We start from the raw sequence: 19,614 nt of genomic DNA, 5'->3' as shown, positions 1-19,614 counted from the left end.
TGTTACACTGACGTCAGAACCTAGATCCCATGTACATCTTGCTTTTGTAGGCTTGAAAAGGTACAGTAACTTCCTGGTGAATGACAAGTTAATTTCACTATTTCAGTTTAATGAGGGGAGGAAAGTCATATCTTTAGACATTTCTGCACTTTAAGCTGCACAGTTATTTGGTGTGCAGTACTGTTCTTTGCCAGTTGCCATATTGAAAAGTCCACTGTTGGTTGGCAGTCAGGTTACCCCCTGTCCAAGCAAGGACCCTCACTCTAGCCAGGGTAAGTCACACACAATCCAACATATCCTGTGCCCACCCTCTGGTAGCTTGGCACTGAGCAGTCAGACTTCACTTAGAAGGCAATGTGTAAAGTATCTGTGCAATAAATCATACAATGTCACAATATAACACCACAAAAATACACCACACCGTGTTTAGAAAAATATATAATATTTATCTGGATAAATGCAGGTCAAAACGATTAAAGATGAAATAAGCGAATGTAGGGATATCACTGAAAGTGATGTCAAGTGTCTTAGAGTTAAAATATTACTGTAAAAGCAATAAAAAGTGTCTTAAGTTCTCCTAGAAACAACAAGTGTCTCTTGCAGGGTAAAGTAACTGGTTTACGTTGAAAAATCCTCGCAAGGGACCGCAGAGGAGGAGTTACGTCGAAAACAGTGAGTGTGCGTCGGTTTCGCCCCTTCGCACATGGACTTGTGTTGTTATTTTTCACGCAGGGAAGACGTTGCATCAATTTCCAGCATGAGGACTTGGATACTCTTTGGGTTACGGGGTTTTCAGATGCTCCGGGGACGATGCGTGGAATCCTGGGCTTGCGGAGCGAAGTCACAGGGGCTGTGTCGATTCCGGTAGGGGATGCGTGGAATTTTCTTCCACACGGCAGGCGCTGCGTCAATTCTTCTCAGGAAGTCAGGTGTTGTCGTTCTGAGTCGGCTTGCGTCGATCCAGTAGGGCCATGCGTCGAAGTTCCGGTCACGTCGCTGGCGCTCCGTCGATCTTCTGTCGCGAAGTCGGTCTACGTCGTTCCGGGCTCAGCGTGCGGTGACTCTTTCACCGTGAGCAGGCTGTGCGTCGTTCTTGGCAGGCGGTGCATCGAATTTTCGCCGCATGGGGATTTCAGCTGCTGGAGAGACGTCTTTTTGGTCCTGAGACTTCAGGGAACAGGAGGAAAGCTCTATCCAAGCCCTTGGAGAGCACTTCTGCAGCACAGCAAGACAGCAGCAAGACAGCAGGGCAACAGCAAGGCAGAAGTCCTCTTCAGAAAGCAGTCAGGTGAGTCCTTCAGGCAGCCAGGCAGTTCTTCTTGTCAGGGTGCAGGTTCTGGTTCAGGTTTCTTCTCCAGGAAGTGTCTGAGGTGGTAGGGCAGAGGCCCCGTTTTTATACCCAAATGTGCATTTGAAGTGGGGAAGGCTTCAATGAGTGCTTAGAAGTGCACCAGGTCCCCTTTCAGTTCAATCCGTCTGCCAGGGACCCAGTAGGGGGTGTGGCAGTTCTTTGTGTGAGTGCAGGCCCTCAACCCTTCCAGCCCAGGAAGACCCATTCAAAATGCAGATGTATGCAAGTGAGGCTGAGTATCCTGTGTTTGGGGTGTGTCTGAGTGAATGCACAAGGAGCTGTCAACTAAACCCAGCCAGACGTGGATTGTAAGGCACGGAAAGATGTAAGTGCAGAGAAATGCTCACTTTCTAAAAGTGGCATTTCTAAAATAGTAATATTAAATCCAACTTCACCAGTCAGCAGGATTTTCTATTACCATTCTGGCCATACTAAATATGACCTTCCTACTCCTTTCAGATCAGCATCTACCACTCAAACAATGTATAAAGGCAGCCCCAATGTTAGACTATGAATGGGGGCAGGCCTCACAGCAGTATAAAAACGAATTTAGGAGTTTTACACTACCAGGACATGTAAACTACACAGGTAAATGTCCTGCCTTTTACCTACACAGCTCCCTGCCCTAGGGGTCACCTAGGGCACACCTTAGGGGTGACTTATATGTAGAAAAAGGGGAGTTTTAGGCTTGGCAAGTACTTTTAAATGCCAAGTGGAATTGGCAGTGAAACAGCACACACAGGCCTTGCAATGGCAGGCCTGAGACAAGGTTAAGGGGCTACTTAATTGGGTGGCACAATCAGTGCTGCAGGCCCATTAGTAGTAGCTTTTAATCTACAGGCCCTGGGCACATGTAGTGCACTCTACTAGGGACCTATAAGTAAAGTTAATAGCCCAATTGGGTGTGATCCAACATTACCATGTTTAAAGGGAGAGAGCATATGCACTTTAGTACTGGTTAGCAGTGGTAAAGTGGGCAGAGTCTAAAACCAGCAAAAACAGTATCTCAAAAGTGGAGGGAGGCAGGCAAAAAGTTAGGAGTGACCACCCTAAGGCTGTCAGGTCTAACACCCTCCCACAGACACAGCCACGTTGGGGAGACAAAGCAATGTGTGCAGTCACTCAGTCAAGGTCAGAGGCCATATTAAAGCGGCATAATTGAAACAAATCCAATAAGCCTATCATTGGCCGCCAGCCTTTTGGTAATTCTTGTTTTGTTTTGTCTAGTTTTTTGCAAAAATGTATTGGTAAAGAAGCTGCCAAGCTCCATTAAATATAAACAGAAATAATGGATAAAGGGATGTATTTTTCTGTTTTCAAAAAAGTACACATCACATTGGTATACATCTGTCGGTAAGTCTATCTATCTGTCTACCTATCTACCTATCATATATATTACACAGTGGTGGTCACCACTATTTAGTTATAGTTAGGGCAGAGTTTCCATAGGAAGAACGTTTTTTGTTTTGCTAATAACTGTGGAGCCATTTGACTTATCTCCACAAAATTAGTGGAAAAACACATTCATCCACCTCAGCTGCTCTCTGGAAAGTTTCAGGGTGATCTGTCAAGCAGGGGCCAAGAACAAGGGGGAATCATGAAACACTTTTTCCCGATGAAATTGTTGGCAAGGCTGCAGCTAAATTGGCTAAACACAATTACACCCAATTTGGCAGATAGCTAGAACTTTACTCAAACATGTGATTTGGAGTAATTCTGAGAAATTTGGGTTCAAAATTTATAGATCTCTCATGTGAACGAATTCCGGAGAGGTCATTCGAGATGTAATCAGCAATGTCATCAATGATGTCATTGAACATGTCACGAATGAGGTAATATATGAGGTCATAAGCAGTGCATGGTGGAGGTGCAAGTTATAGTTAGCTCAGTAAACTATAACCAGGGAATTCCATTGGTCTTTTAGTTTAAAACAGTATGTTTTATATATATATATATATATATAAAAAAATTTAAAAAATTACATATCTGCATGGTATGCCTGGGGAACTCAGGTGGTGAGGATCTTCTGCTTCATGTGTTCATATCACACAGTGATGTGAGAGCTGCTGAGTGTTCCTGGTGCTGTGAATGCCAAATCAGTTACCAGTATCATTGGCAGCAAAGCTGAAGTGATAGTCAAGTTAATGCGGAGCTATTTTAGCAAAAACTACACAGCTGCAAAGGGTTTTGGGCTGACCCAAAACATAATGGGCACCTCATTCAAGCAATAGCTGAAGAGCCCTGATCAAAACTGGCCAATTTTGTAGGCCAACTTGTTGTGAATGTGCACAGCAAGAGGACTTGTCTTGTGTCAGACAGAAACAACAGGGCAGACTCACAGTGAGTGCTAGTGCCACTTACCTTCAACAAAACACACACAAACTGCCTTGATGGTCTTTTAGATTCAGATAGCGACATTAGTCAAAACATTAGGAGCTTAATTAGAGTTTGGTCGGAGAGCAGCACTGCCACAAGTTGGTGATGCTCCTCCACTGACGAATGTGGGTTCCTCTACCTCACTGACACACAGGGGAACTACAAAGTTTGAGGCAGGCAGAGATAGCAGAGACCCTTGACTTACTGTCCACCACTGTCCTCTACTGGGTCATCTGGTCACAGTTTGTTACTTCATAGAACCATTGTACAGGCATCCCAAAAGCAGGAAACTGGAATGGTAAAATGTTACTGTTGCACAGGGATGAATGGACCAGATGTACAATAATACAATTTAGCGATAACTTAATAGCGAATGTTAAGGAATCGCTAATATAGAATCGTTAAACGTTATGCATCAATGAGGCATTCTTCAATTTAGCGATTTCTTAGTCGGTATTTCTAAATATTTAATCTCAGTATGCAATTCTTTATGTTTTGTAAAATGTGACCATCGCATGGGTAGCTACTGATAACATTAACACAACCAGAAAGTTGTGTTACTTTTTCTTTCACTTTTCCTGCAGAGCAAAGGAGAGCAAAAGGGAGCAAAGGAGAGCTATAAAGAACTGGATCTTTGTATGAAAAATTGCATGTCAGTCTTCAACAGGGAACAAGAAAGCAGCAGGAAGAGAAAAAGAAAGTTCAGTGATAGGGAAGTTGAAATATTAGTTCAGGAGTGTGTACAGGATCACAAGAAATTATTCGGAAAATCCTCCTTGTCTGTCCTAGATGCAACAGAAGAAGAGAATTCAGAATTCAGAAGATAATTTGGACAAGAATCCAGGACAGAGTTAACGCAGTTAGTGTTGCTACCAAAAATATTGAGGACATTTGAAAACAATAGTACTATGTGCTGTATCAAAATAAAGAAGGATTGGCTATAAAAAAAATGCCAAGCTTTAGCAACTGAAGGAAGGAGCACAGAACCCCTATCAACAACAATAGAAAAACTAATTGAGACTGCATTTTAGGCACAGCCTACCTCTGGTGTTGCTGTAATAGCTACTATGTTGCCTGTGCCCACTGTGTCAGGTATGAGTTTTAAATGAATATCAAATTTGATTAATAACTTTTGTTAAATGTTCCCTTAATTACCTATATTTATTGCCATATTCGAAACCCACATTGCAATTCATATTTGTGTAACCAAATTGCTCTTTGGCTCTCCCTATATTATAAATGACATTTCTGTTCGCAAAGCCTCCAATTTGACCTTTGCACCCACAAAATCTCATTGTACTTGAGGCGCCCTTTATTTCTTTAATTTACTTTTCTGAGACGATGAGTCAATAGAATGTTATTTTTGCATTAAATTATTATGAAATGAAGACTCAATATTTTCTTAATTAGAGTGGGCCATATCTATAAAGGTATTTTCCATTTCTTAACAGTGCGAATCGCAATTTCTGCTGTTAGGAAATGCAAAATGCCATTTCGATATGTACAAAAGGGATCCAAAATGAGATTTTTCTCTCTGGTAGAAATCACATTTTGGAAATCACTAAATAGGAAATTGCTAATAGGGATTTCCAAATTGCAAATCCCTATCCGCATATTCAAAGGATTTCCTAATTGCAAATAGTCACAAAATGGCCGTTTAGGAAATGCAAATATCATCAATCTGGATCTCGAGGTAACCAGGTGCAACTAAAATGCAACCTATGAAGAAGGCACCCAAAATGCATCTAAGTCTTTCAGAATGGCGGCTCTGTATGTTTTTGGCGAAGAGGATGAGAATTTTGGCAGGCAGGCAGAAAAGGAGGAGACAGGAGAAGATATTTAGGGTGAAGGTCACCCTGTTTGAACAGTGGAGGAGTTTTTTGAGAAGTACATACTCACTGATGAGGTAATCCTGAACTTCATTACCGAATTACAACCTCAGCTTCAGACCCCAATACTCAGGAGCAATGCAATCCCACCACATGTACAGTTATTTTATAGTCTACACCTCTGAGCTTCTGGTATTTACCAGGGGGTCATAGCAATGGTGGGGGGTGTCACAAAGTGCATTTTCCAAGTTCTTGTGCTGGTGTCTGGACATCATGGCCACCAAACTTAACCAATACATATATTTCGCGACTAACCACAATTATTGAAACAGACCAAATTAATGTTCTAGCGGGTGGCACAGATCCCCAGTGTCAAGTTGATGGCACACATATTGCGTATGTCACCCCTAAGCAAATGAATTCATATACAGAAACAGGAAAAGCTCACACTTATCGGGTCACTCACATGGAGGACTTCTCTGCAGTGACGATATTGGAACCTACAATCTCCCAACACATCGCCGGCCAAGGAATTACAACCTCAAACAAGATGCTGTCTTAAGAGGGAAGAGGGTTGGGACAAAATAATAAAAGCAACAAAGACTTGTGCCCTATGATTGCTGGCCATCCTGCTCGGGAGTGCCCCAAATATCTTCCTCTTTCGGGGTGTGCAGGAGAGTCAACTAAAGGGAAGGAACACACTCTAAATTAGGATTGGCTTGCATTAACATAGTTAGTTCAAATAACATTTGAGCAATGGAAGTACATACACTTAGAGATGCTTATAACAATACAGAAAACATACAATCCTTTAGTTTCTGTGGGACACAAATTCCCACTCCTTTCGTGAGCTTCGGAAAGCAGTTTTTTCCCTGGGACCATTTTACATCATATGCTCTTGTTATGTGACTGCTCATCCTTTTCTTGTTTTTGAATTCTCTTTTTCTCTTTAAAAGTTTGCAAATAGTCTCCCATACTTCCAGCAGATGATGTGGGAGTCTTATGCTGGGATTATTCACAAGCCTTTAAGTTTTTATTTTTTGTAGAATTGTTGTGGACAAGAAACAAAGAATACTGCACTAACCTTGTTTTCTCTTCTTTTGCTTGTCCTTCTTTGCCACATGTCGGAATGACCAACATGCAGATTCTTGAACTGCTGCAGCCGCAAAGAGGATTCCTCACTGTCACTCACATTTAGTTCTTTTCTGGAATGCGGGTACCGGAGATGTTCGATGAACTGCTCAGAGGTGACTGGGGGGAGCGCAGATGTCACCAGGTCAGGCTAGGAAACTTGGACCAGGAAGACCAGGGTGCGATGATCCAGGAGAGTGGGAAGGAGGATAAGGTTTTTTTTTTTGGAACTAAAGCCAAGTGCCCAACTATTTATCCCGAATATTTATAGGTAGACAGTGTTTTTAGAAAGTTGCATGACTCACTCTGGAACGTCCCTGGCTGGAAAGTCCCCATATTGCTGGTCCATTAATCACTCTGGAAACTACTTGACTGGAAAGTCCCTGTCTGCAGGCACATGGATAATTATCAAGCATGTGAATAAAAGTCCCTGAATGGAAAGTCCCCCTATCGGTGGTACATGATTCACTCTGGAAAGTACCTGACTCGAAAGTATCTGTCTGTAGGCACATGGATAATCATCAAGCAAATGAATAATTACAATAACAGAAAAAAGGTCAGAATTGAAGTGAGACTTGTACAAACATGTGGAACAAAAACATGAAGCCTTTTAGTCAAATGTAGGGATAATTACAAGCACGTGGAACATTGCATACACAAAGAAAATTTAAAGGTTTTGTATAGACAACAGTGATATCAAACTTAGTGCAAATACTTAACCTAAGGTGTGTGAGGTTGAAGATCGTCTACATGATTTATAAAGCGACAATTTGCAGAATATAAGGTATATGCTTGGGCGTGGAAATTATTAATTGTAACAACACTCACTCAATGTGCAAGTAGTGTGTGATGCCTCCTGTGTCATAAAATACCTTATGGCCAGATTTCCTGACAGCACCAACAAATCTTTTATGTTCTGCCTCAGTGGACTACAAACTAGACAGTCACAAGGTGAATTAATTCTGGGATTGCTTTTTGCTAGGTAAGTGAAATGCTGACTCAATGAATACGGTGGCTAGAACTGTTTTTGTAACGTGACCTAATGGCTTTCTTTCTCATGCTCTTAAGTAGACACTGCCTTTGCCTTGAGTTTCTGGAGGCTCACACTATACCTGATTCCAAGGACAAAAAGTGAAAGGCAGTACAATAGGAAACACAGACAACACGCTCCATCATTACGAGGACCTTTGGGATACTGAAGTCCAGGTTCGACTGCCTCCACAAGACCGGAAGAGCATTACTGTGCAAACCTGATACGCGCTGTAACATCATCACCACATGTGACATACTACACAAACGCGCGATGAGGAAGGGTCTGGACAACATTACCATTGAGAATGTATCTGAGTCTGATGATGAATTACCACCACTACAGGTGCAGCAGGGAGGGACATGTACAGCAGAGGATTGTGCACGATGCACAGAGATCACCAACAACTATTTTTGAGGTAAGAGTGATTACAATATCTAAGAAATGGACTTCACAGATGATGACAATGCATAGTGCATAAAAGAAATATCACCTTTTATTCAGGATGCAACAATAATATATCTCTCCTAAATCTACACTATGCATTGTGGATGCAACGTTGTTCCAACTACACAACAAACTATGGGTCTGATTACGAGTTTTGCAGTCTGTGCACCGCCATGGCGGCAGTGGCGATCTGACCATCATAGGTTTGGCGGCCGCGCCACTGCGTTATGATTCAGGGGGGCCTATGGAGCAAATATCCCTGTGGTTCTGCTGGTGCCACCAGGCAGCACAGACCATGTTAGTGATGAGGCAGAACAAACAGGCCAGTGGAGCGGAGCCAGTGTTTCCGCCAGACTCATTATGATGTTGTACACCACCAATGTGACCGTGGCAGGCAGAAACAGAGAGAATAAAGGAAGCAACTCACCTGCAGGCAGTGTTACATGTCCTGTGCTGCCATGGAGCCCATCACACACATCCTGTCGCAGCTCAAAATCCACTCTGACATGGACGCAACCGAAGGTAAGTACACACACCTACCTGTGCCGCCACCATAACAACAGATAGTCACGCCGTCGTCCACATGATATGGGACTCACACTACGGTCACCAAGTTCATGTGTCGTTGTGTCCACAGTAGGATTCATTCAAAAAGAAGGACCCATTCACAGCCATTAAACATCCCCTTTGGGCAGGTCACTGAACACTGCACTGCAACACTACACAAAAACACACGTCTGCATATCTTAAGCAAAGGGACAGTGAATTGTACACAACATTGTTTCACACAACAGCAACATCAGACCTACCAGTACAGCTGACATCCTCACATTGCACACATGCCATGGAGTGTCGTCAGATTCAACACACATATGTATGGATGTGTCATAGAACACAAATACCCCTCCCATGAAACAGCCCTGCAGTGGACCCACACATTGCCCACATTGCCACACAATGGAAGGACAATGGGATGCACAATAGTTTGAAAGACAAATATCCAAAGCTCATTATGCAACCAATACTTGCACAATAGAGATGGGGGCATTAGGAGCACTCAGGGAAGGAAGCTGCCCTGGGACACATTACACTTTTTACACATCCCTAAAACAACATTTGCACAGGAACTGTCCCTTCAGTTATCTCAGGGACAAACTATAGAAGAGGCAAATGACATGCATATCTGCAGAATGTGGAAGTGCAAGTTAAGAAAGCCAATACAACGGCAACAGCATGGGCCATACATCTAGATGAAGTAGCTGCAAGGCACACACAGCAAAATGGACACATGCACAGTCAAATGCAAAGAAAGACAGCAGAAGGGAACACCCTCCATGTCTGCACAAAGAAAAACTCAAGCTGCCACACATGAGACTAATCTACAATCCATATCAGGGGGACAAGTCTAACATTATACATGCAAACATTGGACCACACAAGATGAAATACTTACCATACTAAACGGAACAAAATGCAATGAAACCCCAACTGCATTAACACCCTCATTTCCATGCAGTCAACATCTACCTTTGTCTTGGGTGACACCAGCACTGCCCACAAAGTCAGATATTGCAAACAACAGCAAATGGATCAGCAAGCATGCTGAAACACACACAACTGTATGCAGACAACACAAGTTACTTAGGAACAACATAAATGTGGAAAAGGAAGTGCAGGGCAAATGTGTGCCCAAAAATCAACAATTTAGGCTTATTAATGCAAAATGCATAATGGCAAAGGCTGCTGGCCAGTCCATTTTAAAGTCTTTGCACAGTACTGTGCCCACCCATGACTCCTATCACTGCCAGGGAACCTCTACAGGAAGGGGCATCAAGTGGGCAGACAGGCACCTCAGGGATCATCCTTGGTGTGGAGTGGGGTTGGATTTGGGATGGGTGTGTTAGGTTTGGATCTGGGAGGGGTGGACTGTTTCTTTGGAGGGGTAAACTTCTTTTTGGGGGGAGAGGGATATGGGAGCTTGCAGGGGGGGACAGGTGTGACAGGGGAGGTCTTGGATGTGGAAGGGATGAGTTGGGATATGGGTGGGTGCCTCTTGGGTTTTGGAGGGGGTTTGGAGGAAACTGGGGAAAGGGCAAAGATGAAAAGGAAACTCTCCTTTGGAACACGGAAATGGTTATCAGAAGGGGTTGGGGATTTGGCAGTTGAGGGAGTGGTCATCTAGTATGTGGGTGTAGATGTCTTGGGTGTGTACATGTGTGCGGTGTGCTTTTGTTTGGGTGGTGTCTGTTGTGCGTGTGAGTGTGGCTGTTTGCATGTCTTGGGGGCTGGAAGGTGGAGGTGTTGGGTGATGGAATGGTAGATGTGTGTGTGTCTGTTGGGGTGGTGTCTGTGGGTATGCTGGATGTGGTGAATGTTTGTGTGTCTGTTGGGTGGTGTTTGTGGGTATGGTGGGTGTGGTGGATGTTTCTGTAGGAATGTAAGAGGTGGCTAGCTGCTGTCATTGAGGAGGCCAGAGCCTGAAAAGATCTCTGTAGGTCAGACATGGCACTATGAATGCCTTACAGGAAAGCATTGGTCTGCTGAAGTTGGCTGGCCAACCCCTGGATGGCATTCACAATGGCACTCTGGCACACAGAGATATGCCTCAGGAGGTCAATAGCCTCCTCCCTCAAGGCTGCAGGGGCAACAGGGGCTGGGGCTGAGGTACCTGGGGCAATGTAGACTCTCACACTCTTGGGTGACTGGTCACGGCCAACTGAGTGGGAAGCAACAGGAAGGGTTGCGATAGAACTGGGATTGGTGGACAAAGATGGTAAGGAGTAGGTCCCGATGGGTCTGCCACCACTAGGCCACTGGAGGTTGAATCCAATGAGGAGGATGTAGATCCGGTCTCCTCTGCTCATTTCCCTCACCCTGCGGGCCAGTGGGTCCCTCCGTGTCAGTGGTGTCTTGACCGGAGGTACCATGGCCAGATGCTTCCCCCCTTGGTTGTACCCTGTCTCTTTTGCTTGCCTGCGATGATGCTGCAAATACAAAGAGAAAAAAGGTCACCACATGTTTATGAGCACACTTGCACAACAGCTGTGATTAGCAAACATTACCATGATATCCAATAGGCCCCAGCAACAAACTACATCAAAGTTGCTCCTACATGTACCATACTGTATGCATGCATGTCATCTGAACTGTCAACAGTTGCCCACAGGAAAATCAGGATCTCAGACAACTACAATTGCATGGGTGAAGCTTTGCAATCACAGTAACAATTGAGCAAGTAGGTTACCAGTTGTCATACAATAGTAGCCCAATGCCAACTTCATTCCCACAGATCCCACACAAGGTCATGCAGCCATCTATTTGTCATATACACAATAACACAACAATGTGAAATGATCCTCCAAGAACATGCCATGTTGCTGACAAAAGTACAGTAGCCTGGAGACATGTAAATGCTCATGTCACACTGGAAACATATAAACAGTGCACATTTCATCAAGTGAAATTTGTTCCAATGTAGTCATGGTGGAAGTACTAATGTTGCTCATATATGCCACTCATTTGGCATGGAAATGTACACGATGGACTATAGGGTATGTGTCAGCCAACAATCAATGGTGACACACTCCTGTCTGTGGCATGACATGAAATGTACCCCATTGCAAATGTCCTATTCCAGACACAGGTTGCCATGCACATATATGTGAGGGAATACAGAAATCATCCCATGAACAAAGGTAGACCATGCATGAAACAGCAGTGTACACATTTTGTCAAAAGAGAAAGGGACATGTAAGCACAAGGAATATTGGCAACAGTGATGGCAAATAAATCATGTCCATGGACATTTCCCACTTACCAGGGGAAAGTATTGATATGTAGCTGACCCAAAGAACAAAATATGCTCTGTCTTATGTATGATGGCCATCTTCACATTACAGACAGTAGTGAGGCACCAGCACCCGTCACACGCTGAAGACAAGTAGCCTTTGGGTGGCAGATGCCACTATACTCATTTGACCAGACACATGGCTGAGGACAGTGTTCTATCGCTTCCTTTCCTTTGGCCTGTAAAACTGAGGAGTAGTGGTCTGTAGCATAGAAGTTACACCCACAACAACAAACAGTACTTGATTGATCAATGTACACAACCCTTCGTTGTTCCTGGAGAGCAATTTGTTTGTGGATTGTACCCAGTTGTTTGCTAGACCCCGGGCCAAAAGTCAAGGCACATCAGTATGCACGATTAAACTAAACTAAATAGTCACTTATCTATTGTGTCACACATGGCATATCCCTAATCGTCAGAGGGAAAAGTCAGAACCTAACACATTAACTTGCCAATGTGAGAGGCAGGAATATGCCCTGTACTCACCCCCTTGTGGCTGCCGTGCTCCCCTCAAACGTCCATTAAGGTCTGGGTACACCACCACCAGAATGTGGGCCAATAGGGGTTCATGGTCCAATATGGCCCCCGCCCACGTTGGGAGGACAGCCCCAGCGGGACCTCCACAATCTTCCATGCCCAGTGTCTTAGGTCCTCTCATCTCTTGCGACAGTGAGCACTCCCCTGGCTGTGGACCCGTAGGGTCCGCAATGTGAAAAAGTGCCTCTTTTGACATGGTTAGCCCCCCCCACTTTTTGCCTGAAACATGATGTGGTTTTAAACTGTAAGTGCCCTGGGCTCCTGCTAAACAGGATCCTAGGGCCAGATCTCTTTTCCCAAAACTGTATTGTGATTGGCACTTCAGCCACCATTGTAAGTCCCTAGTAAATGGTATCCCTGGTACCGCGGGTATGGGTACTGGAGAGGGGGCTCCATGTCGGGCCTGCAAACCCGGACATGACCCAGTAAAATCTTCTGAGTTGATCATTTGCCTTTGCAGGGACCAATGTTTGTTTACAGAGACGAATGCCTGTTTGCAGAACCAATGCTTGTTGGAACTAATGCTTGTTAGAGACCAATGCTTGTTTGGGAACTTGTGTTGCATATGCCTCCAGCATCCTTATGACTCAGACTGGGTGTGGCTGCCTATGACTCAGACTGGGTGTGGCTGGATGCAGCTGGTATTTAAACCACACCCGGCATGAGTGAATTGCTTGCTGTAAAGGTCACCAGCTGCAGAGAAGGAATCTCTGCTCCTCCACTTTTGATCTTCATGTTCTGTTCTGGCCAGAATCTTGGAGGCCGCTTCTGAAAGAAGAGACCGAGGGAATTAACCCTTAGAAAAGTGGTAAGGTGCTGCGCCCGATTTAAGAACATTTATTGCTAAAACTTGATACTTGCTGACTTGATAAGCAAATGTTCCAGGATGCAATGCACCTAAAAGGGCACATCTTTGGTTTTTAAGGCCATTGGGATGTTCGTCACTTGTCATGCTATAATGCTTATTGTAGTTGCTTGCATTATACCACAGAAAGGAGTTTCTATTGAACAATTATGAAAACGATATACTGTAAATATGTTTAATATCGCTGTTGTAATGTGGCATTACTATTGTTGTTAGCGATATGATGTACTGTGAATATGTTTATTAACACTGAGTTCAAAGTGGCATTTCCATTATTTCAAATTGTTGCTCGTGATGCGGAACATTCTGTGTTTGACACTTAAACGAAGTTGAAGCTCATCTTTGCCATGCTCAAAATTATGCTGTGAGCCAACAGTGAAAAGCCGGTTGTTCATGACGTTGAACGATATTGATTAACCCTATGTTTTCATAGTAACACAACGTGAACCATAATTCTTGATATTAACCCTATGTTTTCAGTGTGATTTAAACATGTTGCATTCCTCACAAATATTAACCCATGAATATCTGGACAATCTAATTCCCTGTGAGTTTGTTGTTGTTATTGCTGCCTATGTAAATGTCTATGAGTCCAGTGAGTCAGCATCTTGGGAAATCTCATCAAGGTGAAACACACAAGATATCCACTGAACATCAAGGAACATCTACGTAGGCTTAATTGAGGTGACGAGAGACTAATGTGGGATCACAGTGGGGGTAGTAATAGACAGTATAGGAGGTTTGAGCTCCTTTTTAATTATAGGTAATCCACATCATTTCTGAAAATTCCTAGAGAGAGGCAGAGTCGTCAAAAGGGGGTAAAGGGACCCCGACAGGTATATCTAGCTTGCACATCATAGTTTAACAGTAGAGTATACATGGGTTATGAGATATTAATTTGACTGATGTGTAATTTATCATAGAAAAGACCAGCTCTTCAAGAACCATCACTGGGAGTTCAGATCCGGCCCTGCGACTCCAATGTCACTCTCCTTCTCTTATCCATCCCCTTTCCCCTGTGACGTTGAAGTGCCGATCATGTGATTTTAATTGGGAGGCACGCAATGTTTAGGTGGAATTGGGAACAAGCAGCTTGGTCAACATTGTGTCTCTGTGGGATGAACAGGTTAGTGCTTGAAACCCCCAGAGCTGCAACACTAAGGGGGTCATTACAACCTCGGCAGTCTTTTAACAAGACCGCCGAGGGACCGCCATGCGGTTTGCCGCTCGGCGTATTATGACTGTTGGCTGCTCTCCGTCCTTTTTCCGACGGAGAGCCGCCAACAGCCATACTGTCGGGCGGCGGGGAAGTTGGGGTTGCTCCACCTCCATCGCCACGCCAACAGAACACCGCCCAGCGAATCACGTCCTGTGATTGGGCGCGGCGGTGTTCTGTTGGCGGTGTGGTGTCGGCGGAGCAGCCCCCAACGGCTCCCGTCCCCTCCCGGAGGATCGACGGAACAGGTAAGTCGATCATCCGTTAGGGGAGGTGTGTGGGGGGGTGTTGTGTGTTGTGTGGGTGCATGGGGGTGTGCATGTGTGTATGTAGAGGGAGTGTGTGAGTGCGTGTATGCTTGCGGGTGTGTTGCGTGTTTTGGGAATGAGTACGAGTATGTCTGTATGTATGTCTGTATGGATGTGTGCGTGTATGTCTGTATATGGGTGTGTGTGTCTGACTGAGTGTATGGATGTAGGCATGTATATCGGTGTGTGTGCGTGTGTGTGTTGGTGGTGCCTGCGGGCGTGTCGTGCGTGTCATGTGTGTGTGAGTTATGTGATGTTGGGGGTCGGGGTGGGGAGGGGGGCCCTGCCACCTTTGGGGGATTGCAGGGGTGGTGGGGGGTGTAGGGGAGGGAGTCGGGGTGGGGGTGGGTGGTGGGGGCGACCCCTATCAGTGCCAGGGAAGGAATTCCCTGGCACTGATAGTGCTTCCCGCCATGGATTTCATGGCGGTTCCTACCGCTGGAAATCCATGGCGGTAAGCCGGGTCGAAATACCGGCGGCAGTATTGTGACGGCCGCCGGGCTGGAGACCCAGGTCTCCAGCCCAGCGGTCTTCTCCACCCTGGCGGGCGGAACGAAGAAGCGGCGGATGACCATGGCGGTAACCGCCATAGTCAAAATACCAAAAAAAAGACCGCCAGCCTGTTGGTGTTCTTACCGCCGCTTTAACACCGTCCGCCAGGGTTGTAATGACCCCCTAATTGTGGCACTGTGAGAGGCCCCACACCAGCCTCATGCAAACTGACATTGCAAGTGCATGACAAGGTGTACCTAAAGTTGCAAACTCGAATGGCACCCACCATGGGTGCCATGCCGACTAACACTGCATGCAATATAGGTAAGTCACCCCTCTTTCAGGCCTTACAGCTCTAAGGCAGGGTGCACTATTCAGATTCAGTCCCTTTTAAGCACAAGCTTTCTGAGACACTATAGTGAGCTTGTGGAACAAATATTCAACGTATCCAGTACTACTGGAATCGCGCATTTCTTTAAGGCTGTTGTTCTGCTTTCATTCACACCTTCTCCTCTATATTTGGCTTGATTCCTTCAGCCATACACTCAATATTTTCGAGTATTTTCCGGGCATTTCCGATTACTTTGGCTATAATAGGTGGCATCTTGCTGTTGATACTTTTTTTGCGCAATGGCTGCCCCTTCACAGCAAGGAAGACTGAAAGCTCTTCCACCAGCACAACTGTGTCGTGAACGCATGATGCAGTATTTTGGAGCACCACTCCTGGAATAACTAGAGTGTGACTGGTCCTTGTCATTCCAACCGGTTTTGGATTGTGTGCAGCCCTTGGTTGATGCCTTTGGTGCCTTTTTGAAAACATGCACTACAATGCATGTGAGGCATATGTGTGCATGAGCAGATATGCCCCTAACTTATCTTTGCCAATTCTTAGACATAGTAAGTGTACAGGGAAGCCATTGCAAATGCATGTGCTGGACACTGGTCACTAAGAGTTTCCCAGCTACATTTGGGATTCTCTGAACCCTGATTTGTTTGGTATCAAACAACTCTACACTGATTCCAGTGTAGGATTTATTATAAAATGTACCTAGAGGATACCTTAGAGGTGCCCCCTGCAAAACCTAAACAGCCCTGGCATGGCTGCTGACTTGTCTCAACCAGCCTGCCACCACCAGACACAATTCTGGACTCCTGGGGGGACAGCCTTTGCTCTTTGGAGCCAGAAGACAAAGCCTTTCCTGGGCGGAGGTGTCTCCTCTCCTCCCCTAGGCTGGCACCCTGCTCCAGCAGTCAGCTTCAAAGGCTTTGCTGCCTTTGAAATCTGACCCCACCTCTGCTACTAGCAACAGATGACAGTCCAACAGTTTTACCCTAACTCTAGGAGGCCACTCTGAGCCTGAACTACCTCTCAGGTGTGGCAGGTGAGGTAACCACTCCATTTCATTTTCCTCCATCCTAGATGGTAGGAACAATACCCAATGAGGTTCAGGGATGTGTCTGTAGGAGGCTGGACTGGCTTGTAGTGAGTACCAAGGGGTACTTACACCTTGCACCAGGCCCAGGTATCCCTTATTAGTGTATAGGGTGTCTAGCAGCTTAGGCTGATAGATAATGGTAGCTTAGCAGAGCAGCTTAGGCTGAACTAGGAGACGAGTGAAGCTCCTACAGTACCACTAGTGTCATATGCACAATATCATAAGAAAACACAATACACAGATATACTAAAAATAAAGGTACTTTATTTTTATGACAATATGCCAAAAGTATCTCAGTGAGTACCCTCAGTATGAGGATAGCAAATATACACAAGATATATGTACACAATACCAAAAATATGCAGTATAGTATTAGAAAACAGTGCAAACAATGTATAGTTACAATAGGATGCAATGGGGACACATAGGGATAGGGGCAACACAAACCATATACTCCAAAAGTGGAATGCAAACCACGAATGGACCCCAAACCTATGTGACCTTGTAGAGGGTCGCTGGGATTGTAAGAAAACAGTGAGGGTTAGAAAAATAGCCCACCCCAAGACCCTGAAAAGTAAGTGCAAAGTGCACTAAAGTTCCCCAAAGAGCACAGAAGTCGTGATAGGGGAATTCTGCTGGAAAGACACAAATCAGCAATGCAACAACGATGGATTTCCAAACTAGGGTACCTGTGGAACAAGGGGACCAAGTCCAAAAGTCACAAGCAAGTCGGAGATGGGCAGATGCCCAGGAAATGCCAGCTGTGGGTGCAAAGAAGCTGCTACTGGACAGTAGAAGCTGAAGATTCTGCAGGAACGACAAGGGCTAGAAACTTCCCCTTTGGAGGATGGATGCCCCACGCCATGGAGAGTCGTGCAGAAGTGTTTTCCTGAAGAAAGACTGCAAACAAGCCTTGCTAGCTGCAAGTCGTGCAGTTAGGGTTTTTGGACGCTGCTGTGTCCCAGGAGGGACCAGGATGTCGCCAATTGCGTCAGGGGACAGAGGGGGCACCCAGCAGGATGAGGAGCCCTCTCAGAAGCAGGCAGCACCCGCAGAAGTGCCAGAACAGGCACTACGAAGAGGAGTGAAACAGTGCTCACCCGAAGTTACACAAAGGAGTCCCACGTCGCCGGAGGACAACTCAGGAGGTCGTGCAATGCAGGTTAGAGTGCCGTGGACCCAGGCTTGGCTGTGCACAAAGGATTTCCGCCGGAAGTGCACAGAGTCTGGAGTAGCTGCAAAAGACGTGGTTCCCAGCAATGCAGTCTGGCGTAGGGAGGCAAGGACTTACCTCCACCAAACTTGGACTGAAGAGTCACTGGACTGTGGGAGTCACTTCGACAGAGTTGCTGGATTCAAGGGACCTCGCTCGTCGTGCTGAGAGGAGACCCAGGGGACCGGTGATGCAGTTCTTTGGTGCCTGCGGTAGCAGGGGGAAGATTCCGTCGACCCACTGGAGATTTCTTCGGAGCTTCTAGTGCAGCGAGGAGGCAGACTACCCCCACAGCATGCACCACCAGAAAAACAGTCGAGAAGGCGGCAGGATCAGCGTTACAGAGTTGCAGTAGTCATCTTCGCTACTTTGTTGCAGTTTTGCAAGCTTCCAGCGCGGTCAGCAGTCGATTCCTTGGCAGAACGTGAAGAGAGAGATGCAGAGGAACTCTGATGAGCTCTTGCATTCGTTATCTAAGGAAATCCCCAAAGCAGAGACCCTAAATAGTCAGAAAAGAGGGTTTGGCTACTTAGGAGAGAAGATAGGCTAGCAACACCTGAAGGAGCCTATCAGAAGGAGTCTCTGACGTCACCTGCTGGCCCTGGCCACTCAGAGCAGTCCAGTGTGCGAGCAGCACCTCTGTTTCCAAGATGGCAGAGGTCTGGAGCACACTGGAGGAGCTCTGGGCACCTCCCAGGGGAGGTGCAGGTCAGGGGAGTGGTCACTCCCCTTTCCTTTGTCCAGTTTCGCGCCAGAGCAGGCCTGAGGGGTCCCTGAACCGATGTAGACTGGCTTATGCAGAAATGGGCACCATGTGTGCCCATGAAAGCATTTCCAGAGGCTGGGGGAGGCTACTCCTCCCCTGCCTTCACACCATTTTCCAAAGGGAGAGGGTGTAACACCCTCTCTCTGAGGAAGTCCTTTGTTCTGCCTTCCTGGGCCAAGCCTGGCTGGACCCCAGGAGGGCAGAAACCTGTCTGAGGGGTTGGAAGCAGCAGCAGCTGCAGTGAAACCCCTGAAAAGGCAGTTTGGCAGTACCCGGGTCTGTGCTACAGACCCGTGGGATCATGGGATCGTGCCAACAATGCCAGGATGGCATAGAGGGGGCAATTCCATGATCATAGACATGTTACATGGCCATATTCGGAGTTACCATTGTGAAGCTACACATAGGTAGTGACCTATATGTATTGCACGCGTGTAATGGTGTCCCCGCACTCACAAAGTCCGGGGAATTGGCCCTGAACAATGTGGGGGCACCTTGGCTAGTGCCATGGCGCCCACACACTAAGTAACTTAGCACCCAACCTTTACCAGGTAAAGGTTAGACATATAGGTGACTTATAAGTTACTTAAGTGCAGTGTAAAATGGCTGTGAAATAACGTGGACGTTATTTCACTCAGGCTGCAGTGGCAGGCCTGTGTAAGAATTGTCAGAGTTCCCTATGGGTGGCAAAAGAAATGCTGCAGCCCATAGGGATCTCCTGGAACCCCAATACCCTGGGTACCTCAGTACCATATACTAGGGAATTATAA

Source organism: Pleurodeles waltl, chromosome 1_1 (genome assembly GCF_031143425.1).
Source record: "Pleurodeles waltl isolate 20211129_DDA chromosome 1_1, aPleWal1.hap1.20221129, whole genome shotgun sequence".
NCBI classification, from domain to species: domain Eukaryota; kingdom Metazoa; phylum Chordata; class Amphibia; order Caudata; family Salamandridae; genus Pleurodeles; species Pleurodeles waltl.
The sequence above is the reverse complement of the archived record's forward strand: the minus strand, read 5'-3'. Positions refer to the sequence as shown.